Source organism: Scleropages formosus, chromosome 1 (genome assembly GCF_900964775.1).
Source record: "Scleropages formosus chromosome 1, fSclFor1.1, whole genome shotgun sequence".
NCBI classification, from domain to species: domain Eukaryota; kingdom Metazoa; phylum Chordata; class Actinopteri; order Osteoglossiformes; family Osteoglossidae; genus Scleropages; species Scleropages formosus.
The window spans coordinates 37,668,608-37,695,103 of NC_041806.1; the positions used below are offsets into that span (position 1 = coordinate 37,668,608).

The 26,496-nt window shown below is 45.0% G+C and overlaps 1 protein-coding gene across 7 annotated transcripts in view; it reads left to right on the forward strand.

The window, feature by feature from the left end:
* dnmt3ab (DNA (cytosine-5-)-methyltransferase 3 alpha b) overlaps positions 1-26,496 on the forward strand; it is a 144,331-nt gene that overhangs the window by 99,970 nt on the left and 17,865 nt on the right. The window contains exon 1 of one of the 7 annotated variants that reach the window (XM_018743673.2): positions 10,965-11,475. The exons of the other annotated variants lie outside the window; for them this stretch is intronic. The gene's annotated coding sequence lies outside the window, so the exon portion shown is untranslated. Of the gene's footprint in view, positions 1-10,964; positions 11,476-26,496 lie in introns of those variants that run through there. 7 annotated transcript variants of the gene reach the window in all.

Consider the following 26,496-nt stretch of genomic DNA (forward strand, 5'->3'; position numbering starts at 1 on the left):
CTTGAAAGCGCAAGAAGCATGAGGAATAGATGAAGAACAGGCTGTTTTACACAAAAGAATTGCAACCAGCTGTTCACTCTTACTGTCCACAATCATATTCCATGGAATGAAGACATTTCTTAAAAAGAGTGGTGTCTTTCAGGAGGAGGAGTTGCAGTTAAACACCAAAAGCTTGACTTTGGGCTTTTCAAAGGACAGCCACAATTTGAAACAGAGCGTTTGGTGTAAGATGGGTTGCTATGATCAGGGCTGACTAAGATCTGCGCGCCGTGTACTTGGGCCGCGCTATGGCAGGAAGCCTCTGGTCCCATTGTTACGCGCATATATCGCTATGTACCTCAGACTCAGCGGTCTCTATAAATAATGATCTATGTATATATAATGATCGGTAATTCTGTAATATTGAACTGGTGTCCCTTGAGTGATGGTAAATGCTTGGCTCGGGAAAATAAATTTTGAATCCTTTTCAGGCAAACAATGCAAGAGCCAGCAGTGAACAATACAGTTGCGGTCTGATGGTCTGAAATGTCCATATGAGATTCGGTTGAGTTTATAGCTGATGGAAGTTTCTTGAAAACTGTGATGTGCTGTAATATTAACCACAGGGTGTACAGATTGTAATCTGTGATGAATATTCTCTTACCACATTTTCAGCATCCAAACCACATAACTCCCTGAAACATAAGAAGTGGTAATTTTTTTAATTCTAATTTCGCATTGTTATCTTTCCGTCTTTTATTAGATCTGTGAACACAGAACCCAAGTACACTTTTTTACAACTCTTACTGTTGTTTCTTTGTAATGTTATTGTGAAGATTTAATATGGTTACCCGCAGTTATATTTGATGAGCCATTTGTATTTTATTGTCCTTGAGGGTAGAAATTGTATTAACAGTTTAAGTGGACTGTCACGGCGTAAATTTAGTTTTGTCACATCCACACCCGCACCTCAACCAGCAGCACCTGGCTCCGATTAAGCACCCGGAGTTAATCGGAACACTCAGCTGTAAAAACACCTCTCAGCCTCTCTCGCTTGCGGAATCTCATTGAGACAACCGTCCCCTCTGCGCCTACGATATTCGCCGCATTTCATGTCCTGTCCCCCTTTGTCCTCGTACCTTGTTCTTCGTCCCCTGGCTCCTGACCGTTCGCCTCGCCTCCCGACTTCAACTATGGATCTTCGCTCTCACCCTGACCGCCGATCGACCGACTCCTCGCCCGGCCCCAACAACGAGAACGCGTCTGATCCCTCAGTTCTAAATAAACGATCCTGCACTTTGGTCCAGTCGCCCCCGCTTCTTCTGATCGTCAGGTTATTGGGAATGGTGGCAAATGTCCCATTTTGTTTAGAGCTAGAGTAAAAATTCTCTTATGAACTGTGAAATGCATGTTCTGTTTTTATTTTTTAAATGAAATGTTTGCTTTTGTGCACTTGTGCTTTGGCCTAACCTTGAGTGGCATACTTATGCAAAGCACTATAGGAAGGGCAGCACGGTGGCACAGCGAATAATGCTGCTGTCTCACAGCACTTGGGTGGTGCGAGAGAACGTGGGTTTGATCCCCGCTCAGTCTGTGTGGAGTTTGCATGTTCTCCCCGTGTCTGTGTGGGTTTCCTCCCACAGTCCAAAGACATGCTGTTCAGGTGCCCCCCATAGTGTGTGAGTGTCACAGAGAGAGTGTGTTTCACTGATGGATGGATGGATGGATGAGTGACCTGTTGCATGTAGTGTCTCTAGCAGTGTAAATCACCTTGGTGAATAAGGTGTGTGGGCTCATAACACTACGTAGAGTTCATTGGAAGTTGCTTTGGAGAAAAGCATCTGCTTCATAAATAAATGTAAAGGGGAGATCTCCTGAGATAAACAGCTGTGTGATTAGAGAGACAGTCCCAGGGTCCGTCATGGTTTCCAATAAACAAACAGTTGTGTTTTGCGGTGACAATCCATTTGTGTCTTGTGAACGGCCTTGGTAACACTGGTGGGCGGGGGCACGTTCCTCATTCGCCGCTTCACTACGATGGTCTCCAGAGAGACCATTAGTGCAGTTTCAGCTGAGAGCACATCATGTGTCCCACCGCACAGGAACTCAGAGCCGTGTCCTCAGATAAGACAAGACGCCTTATAGGGCGTGTGAACTGCGGGGCGGACGAGCTTCGTATTAACCCCTTTTTGTTGGTCTATCCACGGCTTTGTAACGTTTATTTAATAGTTTTGAAAAGCGGGTGACAGAAAGTCTCATGTGGCTCTGAAGTGTGGGGAGCTGTCATGCAGGCAGAGGTGCAGAAACGGCACAGATTAGACTGGTTCTCATTAGGGGTCTCCAGTGAAATCCACTGGACTGGTTCGTGAAAATTATCCTTCCTTTCTTTTGTGGCGTTTTTTTTTTTTTTTTTTTTTTGCTTGAACACGCTTTTTGAAATTGTGTTTAATCTTACAGCAGGGTCAGCAGGTAGTGTGGCGAATGGAGCTGTCAGCTTTCTCGGAAGGTCCTGGGTTCGAATCCCCCTCCTGCTGCTGTACCTGTGGTCAAGGTGCTTACCTTGAATTCATGCAGTAAAAAGTGCCTAGCTGTATTAATGGACAAATAACTGCCAGTAGCTCTGTATAGAAAGCAGACATTTTAAGTCACTTGCGTGAAAGTATTTCATCGTGAAACAGTGCCAGAGAGGTCTGTTCACAAAGACCCGCGTCTTCGTTCCCTGCAGTATTGTGAGCGCAGAACCAGTCCTTTTCTCCTGTGCTTAAATAGAGTGAAATTTTCCTCTGAAAGGTTTTACACAGGTGTGTAGCAGCTGGGTTTTCGCACCTCGCTTCTTCCACACTTGTGTGTCTTCGGGAAGCAGGAAAGCGAAGGCGTTCCTAACCAGATGGAGCTGAAAGACATCACCCGAAAAGTTAGTTAAATTTAAATATGTCTGCTTTTAAAAATATTCCTCGCGAAGGTTTCACCGGAGTTATCTCGGATCGCTTCAGGTAGGAAGTCTAGAGGAAAATATTTTGTAACAGCACAATTTTCTTTTTACACTCAGAGGCTCTTTTTCCCAGTTGGAAGACTTAACAACACCGTGTCGCAACAGTGTGAAAGCACAGCACGTTTAACAGCGTCGAGCTGGAAAAGAGGCAAAGGGGAATGGTGCTGGTGCTGGAGAGGGAGCGAGGCAGGCTGTCCTCAGTTCACCTGGTCCGGGCCCCAGACCTGTTAGAGACCGGCAAACGGGGTAGGAGGGAGAGGTGGCCGCTCTCCAGCCGGCTCGTCCAGCCGGAGCCTTGGGTGCCGCGCCGCGCCGCGCCGCGCCGCGCATGCTCTCCCCTCCCCACAGGATGTGACTGGAGACCTGATTGCTAACACATGTCCCAGCGAAGCTGAAGCCTTACCTCTGTGTGCCCCCCTGTGGTCAAGTGTGGACTTGCAGGAAATGCCGAAGGACCCTGAACCAATGGGGGCTTCTCCGTCAAGTGCGCTGGGAATCACTTTTTTTTTTTTGTTTTTTTCTTCATGAGAGGAAGAGTGGAAAACGCTCACTGGGGCGGTGAACAGTGCTGCTCTGAACTTGGGATGTGTACTGTCGTAAAAATGTTTCTGTGTGTGTGTGTGTTTCGATGACATCGAATGTCTGTTCTCTGGGAAAGGTCCAAAAGGCACTGTAGTGTGTCAGCGCTCAGTTCGTTGATGCCTCAACTTATAAATGCAGTTTTGACCGGATGTCTGTTCATAGCTTAAGTCCAAATCGGTCAGAGCTTGGTAATACATATGACCCTCGATTTACTTACTGTTTAGGTCTTGCGAAAAACCTCATATTGTTGTAAGAAGTGAATAGAAACTCTTCAAGACACACACGCAGTCTGAAACCGCTTGTTCCGAGCGGGGTCATGGCGAACCAGAGCCTAACCCGGCAATACAGGGCGTAAGGCTGGAGGGGGAAGGGACACACCCAGAGCGGGACGCCAGTCCGTCACAAGGCACCCCAAGCAGGACTCGAACCCCAGACCCACCAGAAAGCAGGACCCGGCCACGCCACCCCACCCCCTCCTCTTCAAGACTTATTTCATAATTTTTTTATAAACTTGAAATAACATTAAAATAAAAATTATTTTAAAATTACTGGAAGAATCATCTGTCCTCTCCTCAAACTCCTGATCAGTTTTGAAAGTTAACCAGTGCAATGCAAAAGTGTGTTCAGTGTTCGTCACTTTCGGCACACTTAATTTTTTATTATCTACACTATAAAAGCATTAATAATAGAGACTTCTCTTGATATGTTTTGAGTTATGTTTAAGCACAAGACAGAAATCTAAAAATTTCTTTTTCAATAAAAAAAAAGGTTGTTAAGAAAATGCTATTAAAAGTAAATAAATATTGTGAGGAAATGAGGCCTTTTGGACACATGCCTCACACTTAACAGGCAGCGGCGTCCACAGGTGAATGTGCTTTTGTGGTGGAGTGTCTGAATCAAGGGGACGTTTTTTCCCACTTTGCACCATGGGCCAACCAGGGGCTCTCCTGCAGTGCTCTGCAAGTCTCCACCAGGGTTCTTTTTTTAAGCGAGAGTTCCCTTTACTGCAGAGTTCAGACAGCTTGGAATTCAGACCAGCTCTTTCCCACATTTCCTCCACATCAGTTGCACGGACTGCACACCTTCCCATGGAATATCCTGACAGGAGGCGAGGACAGTTCTTTTGTTCTTTTCGGGCCGCTGCTCTTTGAAGGAGGTCACCTTGGCGGCCATAAGCCGCGTTTTCTCGTGAACTCGTCCCCGTGTGTCTTTCACACGTTAGCGCAAGTCTCAGCCTTGGCCCCGCCGCTGTCCTCACGATCACTGGGTGTGCAGCTTGGAGTCGCCACGCTCCTACTGTCGGGGGTCGGTAGCTTCCCGCTGACCTGCCGCCGTTCACGTGGACACGGTCATCCTTTGCCGTTCCCCTCAGAGACATCATTTTCCTTCACGCTCATGTCGTCCTTGCAGCTATTGATCATTTTGAGTTCACTCACCGCATTGAGAGTACATGCCGTCCCTGCGAGTTCGGATAAGTGCGCAGAGTTGATTTAGTTTTACTGCATGTTTACTTGTTTTTATTGTTTCGAGGTTGCTGAATGAAGCAGAGAAGCATTGAGAATAACAGTCTTGTGTTTGTTTCTACAAAGAACACGCGCACGGCTCATCCGAATGGTGGTTTCACCTTAGTTTCCTCTCTAAAGGCACCCTGGAGAAACGTGTAGTTGCAGGGACTTTTTGTGTGACAGTCAGCATGGCCTAGGGCTTTCTTCTTCTATGCTCTGCTGACACCACCGTTTTGTGGCATCACGGTTTTACCCAGATCTGCCATCAACGCAATTGTCATACAGTGGTCATACAGTGGTCATACATGAGTCGCGCAGGGGTCATACAAGTGGCACGCAGTCATAGAAGAGACCATCATCCAGATCTTTTATGCATGTATCCTGTCTTGTTTTTTTCCCCTCGTTGGTCTTTCAACATCAGTTTTAATTCTGCTTATTGAAGTTTTAATAAATGCAAAAATCCTTTCATCTTTATGTCAAGCTTTTTTATTCACATACTTTGCAAATATCTTAATCTTCAGTTTACGGCTGTTTGCCAACCAGAAACACCGTATAGACTTATATTAACAAAATGAATTAAAAAAATTGGTCAATTAACAATCTAATCTGCTTCCATGTTTCCTGTATTGTCTTTCCCAGAGATGCACAATTTAATATTAGTAAATAGTAAATTTTACTCAATTGATCTGTTTGGAGCTCTCACTATTTAAAATGTATTTTGTATATCATACATAATGTAAAATTCTGACTTTCTCTGCCTTTTATGAATTGCGTCTCTGTGATGCATTTGTTTGTGAAAAGATGTACATTTTACTTGAAGAAGGACTGCCAAGGACTGACAGTTTTAATTGTATCGATGTGTTTGTTTTGGAATAGAGCAATGCTATAGGTTTTCTCTCTGCTCTCTCTGCTATGGAATATCCAATTTGGGGGGAAGTGACACACCTTTTTTTTCGAAACGCACAATATTTTTCTAATGTTTGAGCACGGGCAGGGTTTTTTTTTGTGAATCATTAATTTTTTATTTAAATTTGCCATCTTGTCACATATTGTTCTAGAAATTAATATGAAGTAGTGAACACTTTAGTTTTTTGTAATGAACTGTCACCATGGAAACGGGACCAGGGCCTATGTGTGCATGGCTCCAAAGCCCGAACCCCCACCCCTGCCAGCCCAGAGGCAGAGAGTCATAAATTTGTCCGGAGTCACAAAATATTGCCAAATTTGGAGGGATGTGCGGCATCCAGCTTGGGATATATTGGTGTAAAAAGAGCAAAGAAATGTCTTGCGATCAGGTCTTTGTTTACACACACAGTGGGATTTTCACTCTGGCGCTTCTGTAACTGTCAAGTATGAAAACCTCTACAAATAGGAATATCATGAGCAACATCTTGAGAAACGTGGACAAAGTGAAGGTACCTATTTAAAATGTATACGTGCTGTGCTTAAATGTCTACTCGCTCTTTGTTTCAGCTCACTTTTTTTTAGGTGTACGTAAAGTGAATACTGATGTGCATTTGCAGGTATTATTATTACTCAGTTTGCTTGTTCTCTTTTCCAAAGCAGGTTACAATGTTGGATTTGTGCATTAAACTCCTTAGAAGTACTTACCCATTTAAACAGCTGGCTAATTTTTACTGTGCCGTTCAGGGTTAGTTACCTTGGTTGAGCGGGGATTCAAAGCTGGGCCCTTTGAGTACAAGGCAGCAGCTCCGTGGGCCCCAGGTATAGCTCATGATTTTGAAAGAGTGGGCTTTTTTCTAAAGTTACCTTTTCAAGTTCGTCAGGGGTCCTGTGTGAGATGGATTCTGGATGCCAGAACTTACTCTCTCTCTGTGTGTGTGTGTATAGCAGGAGCAGCTACATGCCATGGGGCGCGAGGCACCGCTTCGCACAGGCTTTCTCTGCCGGAATGCAACTCTTGTCTTTTCCTGTGCCTTGTGTTACAGTGAACTCTGGTCGCCCACCCCCCAAGTCCCGCGGCCCCCTCCCCCGTTATGGAAATGAACCTCGTGCTATAGATATGAGGGTGAGGAGGACGAGGTTTGCAGCAAATTTCCAGGCTGCGTGTAGACGGCCTCTTGGCTCCCTGCCAGCGTGTGCGAGTCCTCTCCAGCCAACCAGAAGCGCACCCAGCCATCACCTGACCCTCAATCGCAGACAAAGAAATTTTCAGCGTTCTTTTTTTTTTTTTCTTTTCTTTTTTTTCCCCCCCCCCCTTCTTAAGTGAGCTCCTTTTTACTCCAAGAGAGGGGGGCAAAAAAAAAAAAAAAAAAAAAAAAAATTCCAACCCACGCTGGATTTAAAGTTGCACGCACGCGGGTTTTATGGGTACGTCCGTTGCATTCATTGTTTGTTTGTTTAACACTGTGTTGTTGTGCTTTTTTTCTCTTGAGCCCGGCGGACGCAGTGAGCTTTGGGGGGTCGGGGGAAAATGCTGACTTGGGGTATTTCGGGAGAGTTGCTGTGGTGCTTGTGCTGGGGGCGGCTTAAAGGGAAACAGACACTTTAAAAGACGGGAGAGAAGTGGCTCCTCGGCCGCGCGGACAAAGTGCTCCGCGGTGCGCGACGCCCGCGAGCCGTTTTTCTACCAAAGACTTGTAGCGAAATCGCTCTCGTGCGCCTGGAAAGTGCCGCGTGCTCGGGTCCGAGTGCCCGGCTTGAGGCTGTGCTTTCTCCGTAGACACATGCGTGATAGATAATCATGGGTAGAAAGTTAGCGACCCGGGCCGGGGCTGAAGGGACGAGCGCGGTCATTGGGGCGTCCGGACGGGACAGGACAGGGAGGACGAGGCGAGGGCGGCCTGAACTGAGTCTGAAGTTGTGAACTTTTTTCGCTGCAGCGTGACTCGTCGGCGTCGGTGCGACTTTCTTTCTCCGGCTGAACCCGGCATGTGCGGCGCATCCGTGCGGCTTCCCGCTCTCGTAGCACTTTTAACTCTTGCAGCGTTGAAGACCAATGAATGCCGTGAGCGGAGCCGCGGAGCCGCGCTGCCAACAACATGTTTACCGCTTTAAAACAAAAGTCGGTGCGGGACGCTGAGGAACTGGGGCCACGATTCCGCTGCCCGTTCGTTCCCGTTCGCAGTAGGTCTCGCTAAGTTGCTCTAATTTATTCTACATTTCCTAATTTATGTATTCTTTATATTAGCAGCGTTATTATCTGGGAAAGTGTGTGGTTTTTTTTTTTTTTCCCCTTCCTTCCTTCCTTCCTTCCTTCTTTCCTCCCCCCCACCCCTTTTTCTGAATGGATTCATTGTCATTCTAATTAGAATGCATGACTTTTCCCTATATTAATCCCAATCAATACAAAAAAGTGAAGAAACCCGGCGAAAGCCGCGTGGGCTTGATCCCCGTCTCGCTGAGCGCTCCTTGTTGTAAACTGAAGCAAGGTAATTGAAGAGGACAGTTGTGTGGGGGTATATTGTCGTGGCTGTTTGGCCCGTTATTGTGCTGCTGGTCTATAGGAATGTGCACATGTCAGCGGGGGGCGGCGGTGGCGGCCCCCTTCGCCTGGAAGCGAGCGCTGTGGAGCAGCCTGCTCTGGAGCTTCCTACTCCCACAAGGCGTGGAAGAGCCCATCTGGCCTCCTCTTGCGATCCGCATCATCATGCGCTGAAGGAAAAAAAACTCCTGGATGTCGCCGCTGTGAGCACGTTGACGCTGAGCTGCCGCGGCAGTACGATCCGATCGTGCGTTTTGTTTCATTTCCTTAAGTCGAGTCGTGGTTCCTGGTTCCTGCACCTTCGGGAGGGGTGAACGGCCTCACGAGCCGGTTACGCTCACGGTTTATTCACTCGGGACGCTTTCCTCCGAGGCGACGTGCAGCTTAGGGTAAAGACACTGCCGCGAGGAGCTCGATGTACAGGCGCGCGATTATCCGAGCGCGGCTTGGTTTGTCCGATTATAAACGTGGCTCAAGTAGCCGTCTTCTACAGAATTGAGAGCCAGGTAGGAGCGTAGTAATAGTAATGATGCTGATAAACTCCTGCCCAGCGCTGAAGGATTTGTTGTTGCGGTGTCTCTCTAGTTTTCATGAGCAGTTTTTAATCATGCGTGGTGCTGTTCTCGAACACGCGGGAGCACGCGCCTTTTATTAATTATTGCATTGTTCGCTCTTGACTTGTTGAATTAATTGCCCATTGTTTCCCCATCCCATCAGTCTCCACAGCTGTAGGAAGCTTGCAGGCGTTGGATGCACGATGACTGGAACGTGGAGCGGAGTGAACTAGCCTTCCGTTCCGGTTTTCTGCGTAATGCTGATATTAACAGATCTTTAGAGGTCAAGGCGATGACTGGCTGCGTTTCGGAGGTCCTCTTTCACTTTCTGCGGAAAAGAAGACGTCTTGCAAAATTACCTGCATTGTCAGTACACGCGCGTGTTTTCTGAACCGCTTGTCCCATACGGGGTCACGGGGAACCGGAGCCTAACCCGGCGACTCGGGGCGTAGGGCCGGAGGGGGAGGGGACGCACCCGGGACGGGACGCCAGTCCGTCGCAAGGCACCCCGAGCGGGACTCGAACCTCGCACCCACCGGAGAGCAGGACCCGGTCAAACCCGCTGCGCCACCGCGCTCCCCCGTTGTATCGTCAGTATTTATAGCATACTTTTGTTACAAGTCTGGTTTTTGTGCTATTATTAAAAGGCAGGAGGTAAAGATTCCCAGTGTCGATTTCCGTGTGGAAAATGTGTGTTACACTGGCGGGCAGCACCTGCACCTGCCCATTCTGTCTCGCATCTGGAATTTGTACTGGAAGGTCAGGATCTTGCCACTCTCTCTCAGAAGGGATAATGTGGTCAAAAGGCTGCCTTGCTAACATGACGGTCATTTCAGGGCAGCCCCTCCTCCTCCTCATTCGGCTCCCTCCCACCGAGACCCCTGACCCCAACCCGCATCTCGATCCCCCAGCCGGTGGAGCTAGAGTGGAACTCTTCTTTCCCCTGCTGCCCTTTCTGGCCGGGTGGGGGAACTGCGTGACATCATATGGGTCATCAAGTTCATAGCACATATTTGAATGGGGGTGAGGGAGGATCTGTCTTCTGACGAAACCTGTTGATCTGTAAGGGTTTTAAAACCCACTGAATGAAGCTTCCCCCGTAATGCGGTCAGCGAAGTGGAATTTACAGTGGGCGATGGCATTGTGGTGCTATTGCTTTTGAGGAGAAAATGATGTGGCGCACATTCTGGGAGTTCTGAAGGTCCCTCTGCAAAATGAACATCGTTTGAAATTATTTATGGTGTCAACTGGAAAAATAATCAATTATTTAAAGAAAAATGACGTTCTAGTGTTTACATGGTGTTTCTGTTGAACAGGCCTTTTGTGTGGGTAAAGAAAGGAAATTGATAGAAAAGCATGCATTTACCTTTCCGTCTATTTTAATTAATCTCTATATAATATATATGAGTAGCGGTAGACATTTTGAGATTATTTTTTGATTCCCCCAGTCCAGGCCAACTGTCATTCTACGGGGTAATATGTGTACATGTTACAACTTGAAATTTTTCCTAGGTTTGTGGTGAACCATAAATAACATGTCTCTTCTCTTGGGCTGTGTAACGTTTGGTGATTTTTTTGAAAACTCAGATTGTGTATTGCAAGCCAGTGACCATGTAAGCAAAGCGGTCGTGGAAAAGGCTGGTGTATTCTGAGCGGCCAGAAGGAATCTACCATAATCCATCATGGGCAGCCTGCACCATGAGAAAACAAAGGGCCTTCCAGCCACAGACAATACCTGAGAGTGCAGATAGAGGTCATGGTCAGGAGGTGATGGAAGCTCCTGTCACTAGCTCAAAGGTTGCGATACCATAGCCCCACGCATTGTGTTGTCCAGCATCGCATTTGTTCTGTGATCGGCTCACAATCCCACACTTGTGTGGACCAGCGGTACGTAGGGATGTGCAGCCTGTGTGGTCCTGAATCCTCTGCAGTTAATGCAAGCATGAGCGTTGTTTAACTAACAGAGGGAATCTTAACCAGCTCCTGTAGAACAAACACAAATGCAGATCCCTGTCTCCAGTCACACAGCAGTCTCTGTGAGAAACAGGCGTTTTCCTATTCCCGAAGGAAACGTTAACATTACTGGATCATACTCTTCCTCCCATGTACATAGCACGTGAGCTCAGCCCATGCACGTATGTGTTGGTTTCCTTCTCGGTTCTCAGCAATGTGGCGCATCGCTGAGACCCCGTCCTGCGACCCCTTGCGCTGGTGCGTGCAGCTGCCATCTTCGCAAGTTCCTTTATGGCTGTTCTTGTGGGGAATGTGTGCAATACACCCCCCCCCCCTTGAAATATCAGGAAAGACTAACGCATTGATGTCCAGCAGCTGAAAAGACTTCCCTCTGCACTGAAAGTCATGCCACTCTGGAGCCTCTTGGACAAGACTTAGCAGATGTTCCATCTCACAGGACCTTAGGTAATTACAGCTGGTTGGAAACACTGGCCTCTATTTATAATGGAGTGCCCCAAGGCTTAGCGTTGCAGACATGGATTTGTTTGCGCAGATGGATGGAGTGGCGACATTAAGATCCCTACAGACCTCAAATGAAGTGAGGAGTTTCACTGGGTTAGTCTTTTTCTGTGGGATTCTTGTCCACAAGATATTGTCACAGTAAACCCAAGGGTTTGTAAATTAAAAAAAGAAAAAAAAAAAATCTTTGTTGCACCAAATTTCCATCCAGTTTTAATAGATTCGGTGCTTCGTGTTACTGGTGCAGCACAGAGTGTTAAGCAACACTGCACACACCACTACGATTTTGGTCCATTCCTTTCTGGTAGATCCTGTTGAATTCTGTGAATTGCAGTACATGTTTTTTTTTTGATTTCATTATAATTATCCTTGCTAACACCACAATAATAAAATAGCCACACAAATTGCTGCTTCAAATATGTGCGTGTGAGCACTAATGTCATTTTTACCAAGAAGAGCACTTTTGCTCCACATTTTGCTATCGATGTCGTGTGGCAACGAACCCGACTGTGCGCCCCAATCCTGTTTGAAAGATACCAGTCGAGCTCCATTTGTCTCGTCTGACCCTGGAGCATATTTTATTTTTAAGACCAAGAAGGGGCCCCATTGTGACGCATGGTTCTGCTTATCCCACAATGCACTTCATCATTCACTAAGCCGGCGGTCGTCAGGGGATAGGGGTCATAGTGTCACTTTGTCACCGGTCAGAGCTTCCAGTCAAAGCCAGAGCTCTTCCACTCTCAGGGAATGACACACATAGAGTGTCTATAAATAATCTACACATGCTACAGTACACTCTGGGGTTAGGGACAGGGTATCATTCCTATTTTGTGATTATTTATTTTTTTTTTTATTGTTTTTTTTATATCACCAGGAGCTTCGCTCCATTTGGACTCTGCCAGTTTCCTCCATTTGACAGGTATTATTCAAAGTACTTCTTGGCTCTAAGCTTCAATGGAACTTGGGGTTTTTCTGAGTAAATGACTTTTTTTCCAGATCTACTTTGTTTTGTTAAGCGATATCAAACTTTTGATGTGCGTTAAACTGAATGAGTAAAGCTCAGTACTAAAGATCTGAAACAACCTTCGAATGTGTTCGCAGCTCCACTGTCAAGTGGTTCATCAACTGAGACTCCCTAGTTAATGAAAGCTCTCTGTGTGGAATCTGATTGTATCAGCTTGGCTTCTCAGCGATGAGATATTTTTGTACCACTTTCTCTCTTGTCAGCAGTTTATTGTCTTCATTATCAGGGATAAGGATGAGATGCATTTTTGTTCTAGGCTATGTGTTTATTTGATGATGATCTTCGGTGTGTACTGTAGCTGAAATAATGAGCCACCATTTGTTGTCGCTCTGTTTTGAACTGTCAGTAGGATGGTACCATGTTCTTCTGGAAATTTATGTGGTATGACATTCCACTAGTTCATGGCTGTATCATGGCAGATGGTATTTTAAGGAACAAGGCTAGCGGTGTCAGTTCTGGGTATGGAACGCTTTGCTAGAGGGGATGATGAGCATCTCGTCTGCAGCTTCTGTCCATGTTGAGAGCTCAGCCTTCGGAAAGATCTGGTGCCCCGCTGACACAGGACTGACGACAGAAGTCTTGTTTGTTACTCCCACAAACCGCCACTTCCTGTCCGTGCTGATGAGGCTCTCTCTTACCCCAGCCCTGGTCGGGCGTGGTTGTACGCTGAGGCTTTTTCAATCCAAAGTTCCTGTTGATCAGAGATTAAACAGAAAGTAAGAGCACCAGCTTCTTATCTGGGGTTAATCTCTTCTTTCTGAAGATCTGCAAACTGACCGGCATACAGTCTTAGTCAACTTTTGTGTTTATTCATTGAGTTTTTGTATTAGTTTCTATTGGGTATTGTATTTGAGTTATATAAAGGGTGAAATCCCAAGATTTATGTACCATTTTAGTGTTGGCAGGAATTATCCTTCCACCCTGAAGTGTGTAGAGGGATAGTGAACCGTTCTTCCCAAACTGAAGCTTCAATTCCAAATGAAGGAGGTGGATTGTCACTGTACTTCGTACTCCTGCTCTTCCCTTAAAAGGGTCAATAATGCTTAGATCTGCTGATTGTGGGAAGCCGGCAAAGTTATTTGACTTTATCCTGCTGTTGATGAAACAACTCTTGGATCTGTTTAGTAGTGTGTGTGAAGGAGTTGTCATGTTGAAATGTGGGAACATCATGAGGAAGTTGCTTGCAATTGTAGTGTGCACCTGGTCCCCTAAAATAGCCTCATATTCCATTATGCAGCCATGCAGTGCAATAATAAGAGCAGTGATTCCCATTACAGATCCACACACTGAGCAGTCAGCAGTGTGAGTCGAAGCATCTAAATTTAAACCCCTCCAGACACAGGACAGCAAACTCTTCACAGCTTCTTCACATTGGCTTTGGACACGTGGTTTTTGAACAGCTGCTTTTTTTTTTTTTTTTTTTTTAATAAATGCCAGCTTTGTGAACTTACAAAGTACAAGTTTTCCTGAGACTGAGTCACAGAGGTGTTGATTGAATTCTGCAGTAGTTTTTGTGGCTGTTCTTCCTTTGTGATTTTTGACAACTGTTCCGTTAGGTGTTTCTGTCCTTGTTAGTGTGTTTTCGTTTAAGATCACAATTCCTGTTAAACAATGCTCTTTTTTTTCCATGTTTGGCGTATGCTGTCATAAATTTTGATGCTGTTTCTCTGCCTCTTCAAGTCGTTTAACAGTTTTTATGACACAAATGATTTGGATGCTTCAGGAAGTACTACACTGAAGTAAAGGAGTACCCTTTTACAACTGATATCTATTTAACTTAATGTGCACTGGTTATGATTTAGTTTGGTGTTTTGTCTCCTTTGTTTTCATTCACAGTTTAATTTATTTTATCAAATAATGGGCTGCATTGTAGAAGTAATGGCTGAAATTTCCTTTAACGTTCAGTTTCTGTAATGTACAGTACTTGCCAGTCATATAAAACACAAAACAGCATTTCATAAAGTATATTTTTTTATGTGCTCCTCTTGGTATTTGGTATCCAAGCCTTTGAAAAATTGATATGTGAACCTTTAAAATCAAAAGTGACACCATATGGAGCAATGTGTCACGTGTTCAGGTTGTAAATATGGATATAAATGTTTTTTCTTTCAGATGCTAAGACTTTGGTCTAATTACAAAGAATCATACTAATTCCAATGTGTTACACTGAGTGTGAATACTTGCGTTTATTGTTTTTTGTGTGTATCTGGGCCAGAACCCCCAGCCAAACAAAGTCGAGAAGTTGTAGTAATTACAGTGATCTCACGGTCTCTTGGTCACCCAGTACAACTCTTCACACCAGATGCTTTCGTACACAGTGAGAGGACTGTGGGTATAAGATTGGCACATTCTGCTGCATACTCACATACATGTGGAGGCAACATTTATATCACTGAGGTTCCCTGGTGTTTTACTTTTATTTATTTATGTATTTTCTTCTTAATTCTTTATGTCAGCACATTTTGCATTGTGTATTCACATGTCTGTCACAGATGGTGGTGTCCTCCACTGCAGTAACACAGCCTTGGTAATCTCGCTGTGTCACTTTAAAATTTATATTATTCTTCTCAGCCTTTATTTAGCTAAATTCTTTGTGCAAGGCAGCTTATATTAGATAGTTGACTATACAATAATTTACACATTTACACAGGGCTGGATTCTTCCTCTACCAATTCATGGTAAGGATTTTGATCAAGGGTACTGCAGCAGCAATGGGATTCAAACCAAGAAGCTTCAGACTGAAAAGCAACACTAAACATACACTGCCTCCTACCCCATTAAGAGTACATATCCAAAGCCTGGCTAGAGACCAAATTAAATAGATTTATAGCATCACCCCATATGCATAGTATCCACCTTATTGAACTTGGCAAATGAATTGGTAGTGCTGGTGTTAACAAAGAAAAAACTGCATTTTACTCTGAAGGTTTACGTTAAGTACTTCTTTACAACTTAAAAGTGTAAACAATGTGGGGAAAAAAACGTGCGGCTTAATGTGTTTTAGCCGTTAAGTGTTGTTCTGGCACGTAGTGGATAAATGAAATACCTTAGATAATTGTGCTTATTTTAGTGATGATGCTAATAATGTAGCGTAGATAAATATCGTATAATATATAGACACCCCTCAACTTGCGCAGTAGACCGTTCTTCAACCTCTTACATAAATCGAAAGTTACGTATGTCAGACTCCTCCCTCACCGTTCAACATCATCGTGTGCCATTATCACATGCTCTTTTATACGTGCGGCATCCTTCACTATCATATTTATAGTCGATACAACCAAGTCTGGTTCTCGTGCTATAGATGATAATCTCTGTCTACCTTCATACTTCCTTATTATTTTCACTTTCATCTCCAATTGTTGTATGTTTGCAAGACAGTTCTCGTTTTCCTTCAAGTGCTCATTTACCACCAGGCATTGTAATAATGAAAAGGTGAGAAAATATGGGAAAAAGCACTACGCTAATGAGAAGAGATGCGTTCGCGCCTCAAAACATGCGGGAACTGGGAAGATGCAGCTTCTTGCCATGTCTGGCTACGTCGACTTGCGCTTAGAGCTTACGCAAAACATCTGAAATACGTTATCTGTAAATAATGTCTATGGTGGGAATTTTTTTATGTAAATCCAGATTTATGTAAATCAAATTGTGTGAGTAGAGGGGTGTCTGTAATATAATTCAAGATAATGTATTTCTGTTAAAGTTTTATACTCACAAATACAGATCCTGAAAGTTTAGTGTTTAAAACAAATATAATAGCTTCATTTAAACAATTTTTCAAAGCAGTTTTACATTTATTCATTCATTTAGCAGACGCTTTTCTCCAAAGCGACATACATCTCAGCAAAAATACAATCAGTGCATTACATTAAGAGAAAGAGACATAACTGCGGACGTGTGATTCTTAAGTAAACCTGGTTTGTTACTTTCCACTTGATGCACCGATGGTCATCCCTCGAGTAGGTGCATAAAATGCAGGATAGATGAATCCTGATAACCTCCTACCAATTTTTTCTTTGTTTGGGTACCTTATATTATTACTAATCACGTACAATGCCGGAGTAGCGGCTGTACGAAGTTTTTAGCACCATTTCCCATTGTAAAATGATGGGAAAGATTTTATAACCCGTCATTGTTAAATTGTTCTGTTGATTCACAAAAAATGGAAGATAATAATAGAACCTATTTGGTAAGTTCTGACTCACTAAGTGTCAGTTATTCATGTGTTGAAGTATTTTGTCTGATGCAGTTTGGTCTAATCATTGAGAAGAGGAAGGGAAAAATGTGCAGGTGGGAGTGGGCTCTCCGGGATGAGGTGAGCTTGGCTGCAGGTACGGGCGTGAGTGGCTGGCTTTGGCCGAGCGTGGTCGGGCGCAGCAGGGTTCGCGTGGGGTCAGGAGATCGTGAATGAGAGCGTTGGGGCGTTTAGCTTTGGCTGAGACGGCACGGTTGATGCCAACACAGGATGTCCCTCGCAGGTCAACGATGACAAAGTTAATATCGACCTCCATCTCAGAGCAGCAAAAATTAATGTGTTTGCTTTCGGCTGGGCAACGGTACAGGTCCCTGAGGCCTCTTCGGCGAGCTGGGGTGGGACTTTCCGCAACACTTGACCCTGATTAATGCTGAAGTCCTCTGATAGAAATACTACTGTCAACGAAATGGGTCTGGGTTTTATTGCCTCACCATATCTTATTGCAATTCACGCGTAAATGTAGCATCAGCCCATGCTGAAATACTCGGCCATTTAGCTGGTAGGCTTACAGAGATGGGCACCGAAGGTCTCAAAGGGGGCTTGCAGAATATTCATTTTTTATTAAAGTTAAGTATTTTCACACATGTATTATGAATAGAAGATTATAACGTCTAGTAGTATTGGTGTTACGGTTGTTTCCCTCGCACAACAGCAGTCGTGCAACAGCAGCCCGTATTCAAAGTACGTAGTTCCACGCGTGTGGCATATTAATCAGCTCTGACATATGGCTTCTTTCAGAAAATACACTGAGACTGTATTAAACAAATTTCACGGTAGTGGAAATTCTACAGCCTCCTCATACCGCTTTGAGCATCCTGTGAAATTTAGCCGGACGTGATGCCTTGTTGCGGCTTGTTCTCGCAAGCGCGGTGAGGGCTTGCGCGCTCGGCCCCGAGGCCAGCTTTTTCGGCCCTCGTGCGTCGGGGCTTTCTGTGGAGGCCTCTCTCTGCCATGGAGCCATCCTCCATCCACCGGGTGCCCGCCGCAGCCTCGCCAGAGCGGTCGCTGACCCTCCGCGAGAGATTGTGCGCGAATAATAAGCTTTACATTGTGTTTCCACACCAGCTCATATCCCCCCACGACCCACCCCTGCAGCCCGGTGGAGAAAGGCTCCTCGACTGGCGAGATGGGGCCCAGGGAGAGGAGAGACGCAGCTGGACGGAATCCAGAAGCAGCTCTTTCGTCCCGACAGCCGCGCTGCCTCCCCGCCCCCACCGCTGTCTATCCCCCTTTCTAACAGACTCGGTTTTCTGTAGATTTCTAAGATAAATAACGCCCTCCTCCTCCGCACTATAAAAACATTGGAGGCCGAATTGACTCCCTCCAGAATGTATGTTATAACAAAGAAGCGGAGCTGCTGAGCCCGTGCTTATTGCACTGCTGGATCACTTAGGCATTCGCACGCAACATTGGCCCAGCAGAGAGCAAAGGGCTGCTCCTGAGCTCTTTACCACGGTACATTTGTTTATTTTTGAATAAATTATGAGTACTTAATCAAAGTACAACTTGCGGATTTTTTAAAAAAATTCAACGTGATCTTTCGCCCTAACTTTGATACGGGAGGCACAGTTTGAATCTGGTGAAGTTCAGCTGTTGTCTGTGGAAAAGTGGCCTGGATGCACTTTGGCCTCAGCGGTGCGCAGTAGAAGCAGACCGAAAATGTCATAACAATTCAGACGTCGTAGTGGGATGGCGAGCTCGGCGTTTAAAACGGAACAGGACTGGCAGTGGCAAAGGTGTGTAAATCCTGTGTCTCGGGGTCTCCGCCCCACCCGTTCAAAACGAAGGGAGACCCTGGAAGAACGAAATGCCTCTTTACTCGTTCCGCCAAAAAAGGTGGATTTGCTTATGGCTCACTAGCCCCAGGGCACTCATTCCCACAGGGAAGTGGAAAACCTCGTTTGTTGTAAGATATAAATGAAATGTATAAAGAGTGTAAACATGTACAAATGCAACACCGGTTAGTTTTCAGCTTGAGGAATTACTGTTAGCTGTGATTGGAGGAACGGAGTCCGTGAAAGTGATTACCTTCTCTGTGCTATGCCATTATATCCCACTTTTTGTTCCCAGGATCAAACTGAGGGCAAGACTTTTTTTTTTTTTAATTTTTTTTTAAAATTTTTTTTATAAACTGTATGCATTGCAAATGTTGACCCAATCTAAACATTAGCAAGCTCTGTAACACACATATTGGTGCTGTAATGCAGATGTTTGTTTTTGTGGTACCAAACTTGGTTTTCTTCATTAGCTTTGTTTGCATTGATGTGTCTTCTGTACTAGCTGTACGGTCGGTACACAAAACCTCCCACTCCAGTAACGCAATAATTGCTTCCGACTCCACGACTCCGAGTCCACAGCGCTGGTATTTTCAAAGTTCTGGAATTTCCTTTACGTTGATTTGCTTCTTTGTTCAGCTCTTTCCAGCAGAATTATTCATCAGGCGCATGATGATAAAACTTGTCACGGGTTATGACAATACGCATCGGCACATGACCCGACTTTTCCTGCCCCCTCTGTAGCGTCTTTGCACGCTTGGCAGTGCTTACTAAAGCGTGTGGAGTATTCTCGGAGTAAGCCTGGCCGCAAGCTGTACGCGTATGGTCGGAGGTGGAGTGCTCCTGCGAGTGAGAAACTTTCCTCCCGGTTAGATGTCGTTGATTCTAGAATATTCCCTGTACACCAGGTAAGGGCAAGACCCTGACATTTCATCAACTTGTGCTTGACAACATGCAGGACTTACTTATTCACTTAGCAAACGCTTTTCTCCTAAGTGATTTCCCATGGATACTCTGTAGCGTTATCAGCCCACACACCTTGTTCACCACGGTGACTTACGCTACTAGAGACACTACTTACAATGGGTCACTCATCCATACATCAGTGGAACACACTCTCACTCGCTGTCACTCACACACTATGGGGGAACCTGAACAGCAAGTCTTTGGAAGGAAACCCACATAGACACAGGAAGAACATGCAAACTCCACACAGACTGAGCAGGGATTGAACCCATGTTCTCTCGCACCACCCAGGCGCTGTGAGACAGCGGCGCTACTCGTTGTGCCCCCGTGCCACCCAACTCACCCGGGACTCGCCTGGCACTGTCCGCATCCCGTCCTTCCCCATAAATACATCAGCAGTATATGTGAAATTCCATAACGACAGGTCAAGACCCATTAACTCACTCCACTCCCACTATAGTACCTTTGAGCAAGATACTTACCCCGCTGTGCGCAGTTCTATGAATGGGTGAATAATGTAAGCCGTTTATTCATACAAACCTAACATTGTAAGTAGCCTTGGAGAAAAGTGTTAGCTCAATGAGTAAATAAATACTAATAATAAGACCCACGCCTGCATACGTTTCATGTCCGGTCACTGGGGGCGTTTCAAGGGCAGCACGATTATATATAAAAGATGCATTTTAGATGTGGAAGTTTGAAATGCACAACGTAAACTTTCATTGAATTTCAGACCACAGGCTTTCCAATGCAAATTGCTAGAGATGATGGGCATAAAATCAGCAGGAATGTTTATATTGGCGTGGTCCGGATTCATCCACCTTGCGTTTGCCTCGGCTTCCTGGGGGGGGGGGGGGGGGTCTTGAATGTGGTAATTGCAAGTGAATTGAAGGTCTGTCAAAATGCATTTTCTGAGACGGTAACAACTCCTCTGATGTTTTTTCTTTTGATTTCCTTCGGCACTCATGAGAAATAGCAGAATTGTGGTACGAAATAATTCATTGTCCAGTTTTCAGTACGAGAAAGGGCTGCGTTTCTTCTTTTTCCAAATTTATGAGCCTGATTTCCCCCCCCACAACGCGTTTTTGGTCCCTTTGAAATGCAGTTTTAAGCCGCATTAATGCGCGTCAGTGTAAATGTATTGTTTTCCTGCGAGTGAGAAATCGGCCGTTCCAATTAGTGTTTTAATTACATCGCCATCACGGGTGTCTTTCAAAGGTGTCAGCCCTTGGGACAAGTGGTTGGGGCTGCAGCAGCGATCACAGAAGGATGTCCCACGCAGTGTGGAGTTCTGCTAGACGGATGCAATGCTCTGTTTCCCGGCGACATCCACGTAATCTCAGTTTGTGGCGAAACTGATGGCGATGGATTTGCGCTTACGCATTTTTCTTGAATGTTTTCAGTGAAAACGGCGTGTCTGTCGACACTGCATGCTTCCTACAAGATGCTATGCGGTATATGGGCAAATATTGCACGGGCGTTCATATGTTCTCTGTGATTTGTATGCAAGTGTCATGGTTCATGGGTACATGAGGTATCATCGGAGCAGCTGTTTGCTCGTTCAGGCAAGCCGGGTTCAGATGTACTGAACCGTGGAACGCCTTGGTGTGCAGGTACCCACGTTTCCATGTTAACGTGGTGAGGCAAAGCGAGAGATCAGACAGGTGAGTGGCTTGACGTGTCGTGCTAGGTGGGCGGTCGTGCTGCTGCTGCATGGTAAGATCAGTGTGTGGGAGAAAACACAGAAGGGTGTTTCAGTGTCCTGTTCTGGTTGTACCTACTCATACGCTGTTCTGGTTTACTTTAGACTTCATCAAGAGGGCACGAACGTATAGTTTCGGATTCCGTCACCATTTTTTAAGAGAAGCGTTAGTGGGGTTGTGTTGATGAGACGGGGAACTGACGTGTTTTCTGGTGGCTTTACGGTCACCGGAGTATCTCGGTGGAAGCAGCGACGCTGGCTTGGTCCTCTGCTAATTAGCTAAAAGTATATCGTGACATACCATAATAATCACATAACATCAGTATCCTTTGGATACAAAGATGCATTATCTTCCCCCGCTGTGAACTCAACCATTGTATTCCTGGTAGGTAAAAATCCTCGAGAAAAATCTTACTGATTACCTTTTTCGTGTTTGTGTCGGTCAATGTATATCTTCCTCAGAAAGTAGTTTAAATGCAGATAGGCATGATCACCCACCAGCCATACTGAGCTTTTCCAGAATTTCCAGATTACTGGCGTCCACATGTATAAACTGACTCGTGGAAAATTTTTTTAACCAGTTATATTTTCCCACAGCTGTGCTAATCGTTTGTTCACATACAGCTTGATTCCAAGCTATAACGTCAATAGTTTCCGATCTTTTTCCAGCTTTTGGAGATTATGGAGCCTCTTTGTGTCGCAGGAACAGAGATCAGCCATTGTTTTCTGCTTAAAGTTCTTGTTGGAAAGTTGCCTTGGCACCGTTTGGAGTTGGACCAAGTGGATCATGTCATGAATGGTAACACAAAGCACTGAAAGTTATCCGGTTCATCGTCGAGTCAGTGCATTGAACTCATTGAACCATGGTGTGCTTTTTTTTTTTTTTTTCCCCCCCCTCTTTCAAAGTTGTATTAGAAGCATTAGAATCATCAGTTCGTTTTGCACTTGTCAGGTGTAAACATATGGAAAGAAATTTGCTCTCTGTTAATAACACCTCGGAATGAGCATAATTATATGCCTGCTTGCCTTTCCCAAGGTAATGGTGGGCTGCTCCTACTCTTTTTAGATCACTGCATCCCTGACGTGCTATCCTGAAAGCCTTTCACATTACCCAGACCCCATAGTGTTCCTTCATACATTGAAGAACCATCCACTGACATGCATCTCCCTGTCGTCTCCAAGGCTGGACTCCCTTTTTTTTTGGAGGGATGTGGAATGCACAGTAGCATTGGCTGTGGAAGGCTTGCCTGGGGGCGCTGCCATGCTCAGCATGAGCTCATAGGACAAAAGCCCTCGAGGAAGGGGGTCTTGAACTTGGCACACAGCATCTACAGGCCCACAACCCGCATGTGCACGTAATCTCCTGGAGTATTCCTCTGGAACTTAAGCAAACTGTTTTAATTCTTGCGTATTCCTTGTTTTTTGACTTTGTGTGTAGGTAACAGGTCATTGTTACCTAGATAATAACTGAATTTCCCCTGGGGGTCAATAAATTATCCACACACACACACACACACACCATAGCTGTTTACGCCTTTTCTTTGTTACATCAGCTTCTCTGTAGTTTAGCTGTACGTATTCAGGCTATAGCTTCAAAAGGAGGTGAAGCCTGAGAAAAATCCCAGGAAAAGCTTCTGAAACCAATGCGGTGAATCAAATGTGTTTGTTTTAATATCTACACACACTATTATTTTAGTTGGTAAAGCATTAACCCAGGATTTCGAGATTTGTAAAAAAATGCACATTTTCTCAGTAATGTGCCATGCTGAAAGACAGGGCTATGCTTAATGGTTATTTAAATGTCATCGATGTCCTTGACCTAACAACCTAAGGAATAATTGTGAAATCGGTGTAATGTGTGAAGTGCCCATGGTCTGGACAAAACCCTGTTCATTTTCCAGAAGTGGGAGGCAGTGAACAGCCTCCAGAGTGGGCACATAACTCAAGGCCATTCAGATAAGGAGGCTACAGTCCTTCTGCTGAAGGTCTTTTTAGAAAAACCAAGAGGATTAAGGACGATGTAGTGAAAAGGATCCCTGCATTTTTCCGTGAGAAAATATTAACAGTCCGCTGTGTCTAAATACAAGTTTTAATGTTTGTTTTCAGTGTTGGGAGGGATACTGAGAGTCAAGGTACTGCGGTACTTGGTTTTTACTACGTTTTTTTTTTTTTATTATTGTAAGCTTGGCATGTAGAGGGAATTGATTGAAAATAGTGCAATCTCTGCCTTTATTCCCAGGAATTTTTGTTTTCATTTTTAAATCTGAATGTTTCATGCCAAAGAAATAAACAAAAGTAACTGAACAGGATGACTGTACTCCTCGACGCAAACAGGAATCCTGCAGTTTGCTTTTCGAGTTAGAGGCCCCAAGGAGCAGCGTGTTGGACTGTGCGTTGGAGAGCCCTTCCAGAGCCCAGAGTGGAGAGGCCAAGACTCTGGCCAGGAAAGGGGCTGAGATAGGATCTGCGAGCGAACGCTTCAGACGGGTCCCCGCACAAAACTGAAAGGCTCGCTTTGTTTCCTTTGCGAGTGTAACGCCGAGTCCCGCCATGTGCTTCGCTCTGAGGTTTCCCGCTACGCCCTCCAACTAGCCTCATTTCTATATCCTGAGCCATTACCTCATGGGCTCCCAGGGTACAGCGAAATGCAGTGAAATGACTGAAGCACGTTCTTACTGTGAATCTTATACTTGAATTCTCATTAACCTTGAATACGTTTTCGTTCCTGCACCGTCCAGATGAGGAGTACTGGACGCTGTGTCAGACCTGTCAAGATGGCTAAACGTAGCTAAAGGGTTTGTTGTATTTAAAGCCAAACAATTTAATTTTAAAAAAAAATGTTAATCAATTCCATGTTGGTGTGATTTGCGTGGTCCAGTAATGTGTATTTGATTCGGCCTTACTTGTCGTGGTCTTGAAGGTTTCTTCTCAAAATGGGCCGAGCGCACCTTTATTTCCAGGATCAATGGCTTTATTGCATCATTTATGATGTAACTGTTACCTCCCTCTGATTTGTTTCTGAACCTTATGTATGTGCTTCCCCAACGTCTTCCTTTTCCTTCATGTTCCACTATCATTTGCACTGTTCCAGAAATACTAAAATTAATTTTAACACACACAGATTAATAGTTTTAGAAGGAGCAGCTCACGCAAGAGAATACTGTGGTTGGCCAATGTAAAGCAAACAGTTCTTTAAATGTATTTAAATTTATGCACATCTGCATGCATTCATTATTTCTTGCGTGCATGGATTTTAATATACTTTTGCTAAATTTTCTTCTTTATTAAGTCTTGTATGTTGGCAGTGGTGATTTAAGTGGTGTGCTTCAAAACCCCGTTCATATAAAATGAAATTAAATGTGTTAAATTTATTGGTTTTGGTAAACTAAGAATTTACTAGAGTAATTTGTGATTGGAATGAAGTGTAGACCCCTCATTTCTCGACTGTTTACACCAGGATGAACTATAATCATTCTTGGCTGGGGACTCCTCCAGTAACCAGAGGCTCCAGCACGGTCAACAAAACTCATTACCAACCTGCGGAGGTCTCGGCTCAAGCGTAAACAACAGAGAGACGGAGGTGTGCTCCTGCTCATGAACGTGTTGCCGGATGCACGGCGAGATACAGGGACGACGTCGTCATGTGACGTGAGAGTACATCCTCGGTGCCGTAAATACTCAGAACGCTTATAAATGGTAGAGAAGATTGATGGTGTCCGTAGCTTAGGTTGTTGATTCAGGTGTTCGCCGAGCTTGGCGTTCAGACCGCAAACGTTTCATCACCAGTCGAGGTGACGTCGCCTTGGTGATGTCACCTCGACTGGTGATGAAACGTTTGCACTAAGCTAATTCCAGTTATTTACCAATTTGTCCATCCGGTTTGTTTTTAAGTAAGTACGTTTTTAAAAGGTGCTGCAGTGGGAGCTGGAATTCAAACCCGGGTCCTTTGACTCGAAGGCGATGGTCCTAAACGTTATGCTTTCTACTGCCCCGCTGTGTCAATATTCCAAGTCCCCCAAAACGATGCATTTTTGTAACGTAGCATGTTGAGACATGTTCTTTACTTCGACGCGGTGATGGAATAGAAAATAGCTGTGGTGGACGTTGTTATCCGGAGAACCTGAACTCTTGCCATAAATGTCCTTGTTACATTCCAAAGGCTGTGCGAGGACAGCGCTGATGCTCGCAGCTCATCTCGTCTTATCTCTTGTAGTGATGCAGGGAAACTTCATCCGGCAGGTTGGAGGCTTCTAACCTTTCTGTACCCCCCCCCGAGGTCACCGAGAGCAAAGAGACAAAGACTCGAAATTGAAATACTGAGTCCTACGTTTACACTGTCGCGATCTGAGGATATTAAGCACTTGATGGCACTGCGAATGAGCTGTGACAGAAGCTCGGTTCGGCGAGGGTGGTTTTCCGACGTGACCTGATGAAACCCGACAGCTGCGGAGGCAGCCTTGCCGCCCGGCTCTCCCGTGCCGAGGCGAGCAGGGTCCGTGGCTCCACGATGACTGACTTCCAGTCCCACGGAGAGCTTTTGTACCCGCATCAGCTTCATGTCACAGAAGGTGTGCTGAGCTGCCCCCAACGTGCATATTAAGGCCCATTAAAATACATTTTTCACTATATACCAATTTTCAAACTTCTCCTAATATGCTCACAAAAGGTGCATTATAGCATATTTTAAATGCAAACAAATTTTTGGTGATTTACAGGTATTCATCCCTAGTCCAGGTGTCAGTCTAGGTGTCATCCTGCCACAGTAGGTAATGAATCACTTTGCATTTTTCTTGCGCTCCAGGAAGAGTAAATAATGTGGGAAACGTTAGTTGAGGCAAACCCAGCCGAACAGTAATTTTTAAGAATTAGAACAGCTGGTCCGGTGCCTTTCTTGCCCTGAACAGTTATCAGCAGGTGTTCCGTAGGCCCTTTACACAGGTGAGCTGTGACTGGGACGCTTAAGCGGCTCACTGAACTTTTCGATGATTCACCAACGCAGTTTTCCTCTCAGATGATGGGAGACGTATCTGTGTCGGTGTGTGGTATGCTCTCTGTGTACATTGTCAAAATTCCGTGCGCGTCTTTTCTTAAAAGTAGGAAAACTTGTCTTTCCACATGACATATATACTTTGTTATATTGGTTTCAGGCCCTCGATGTGAAGAAAATTATTTTACGTTTGTAAAATACAGTATAATGACATGTTAATTGTTTATATATCTGTATACATCCAGTCCTTTATTATGT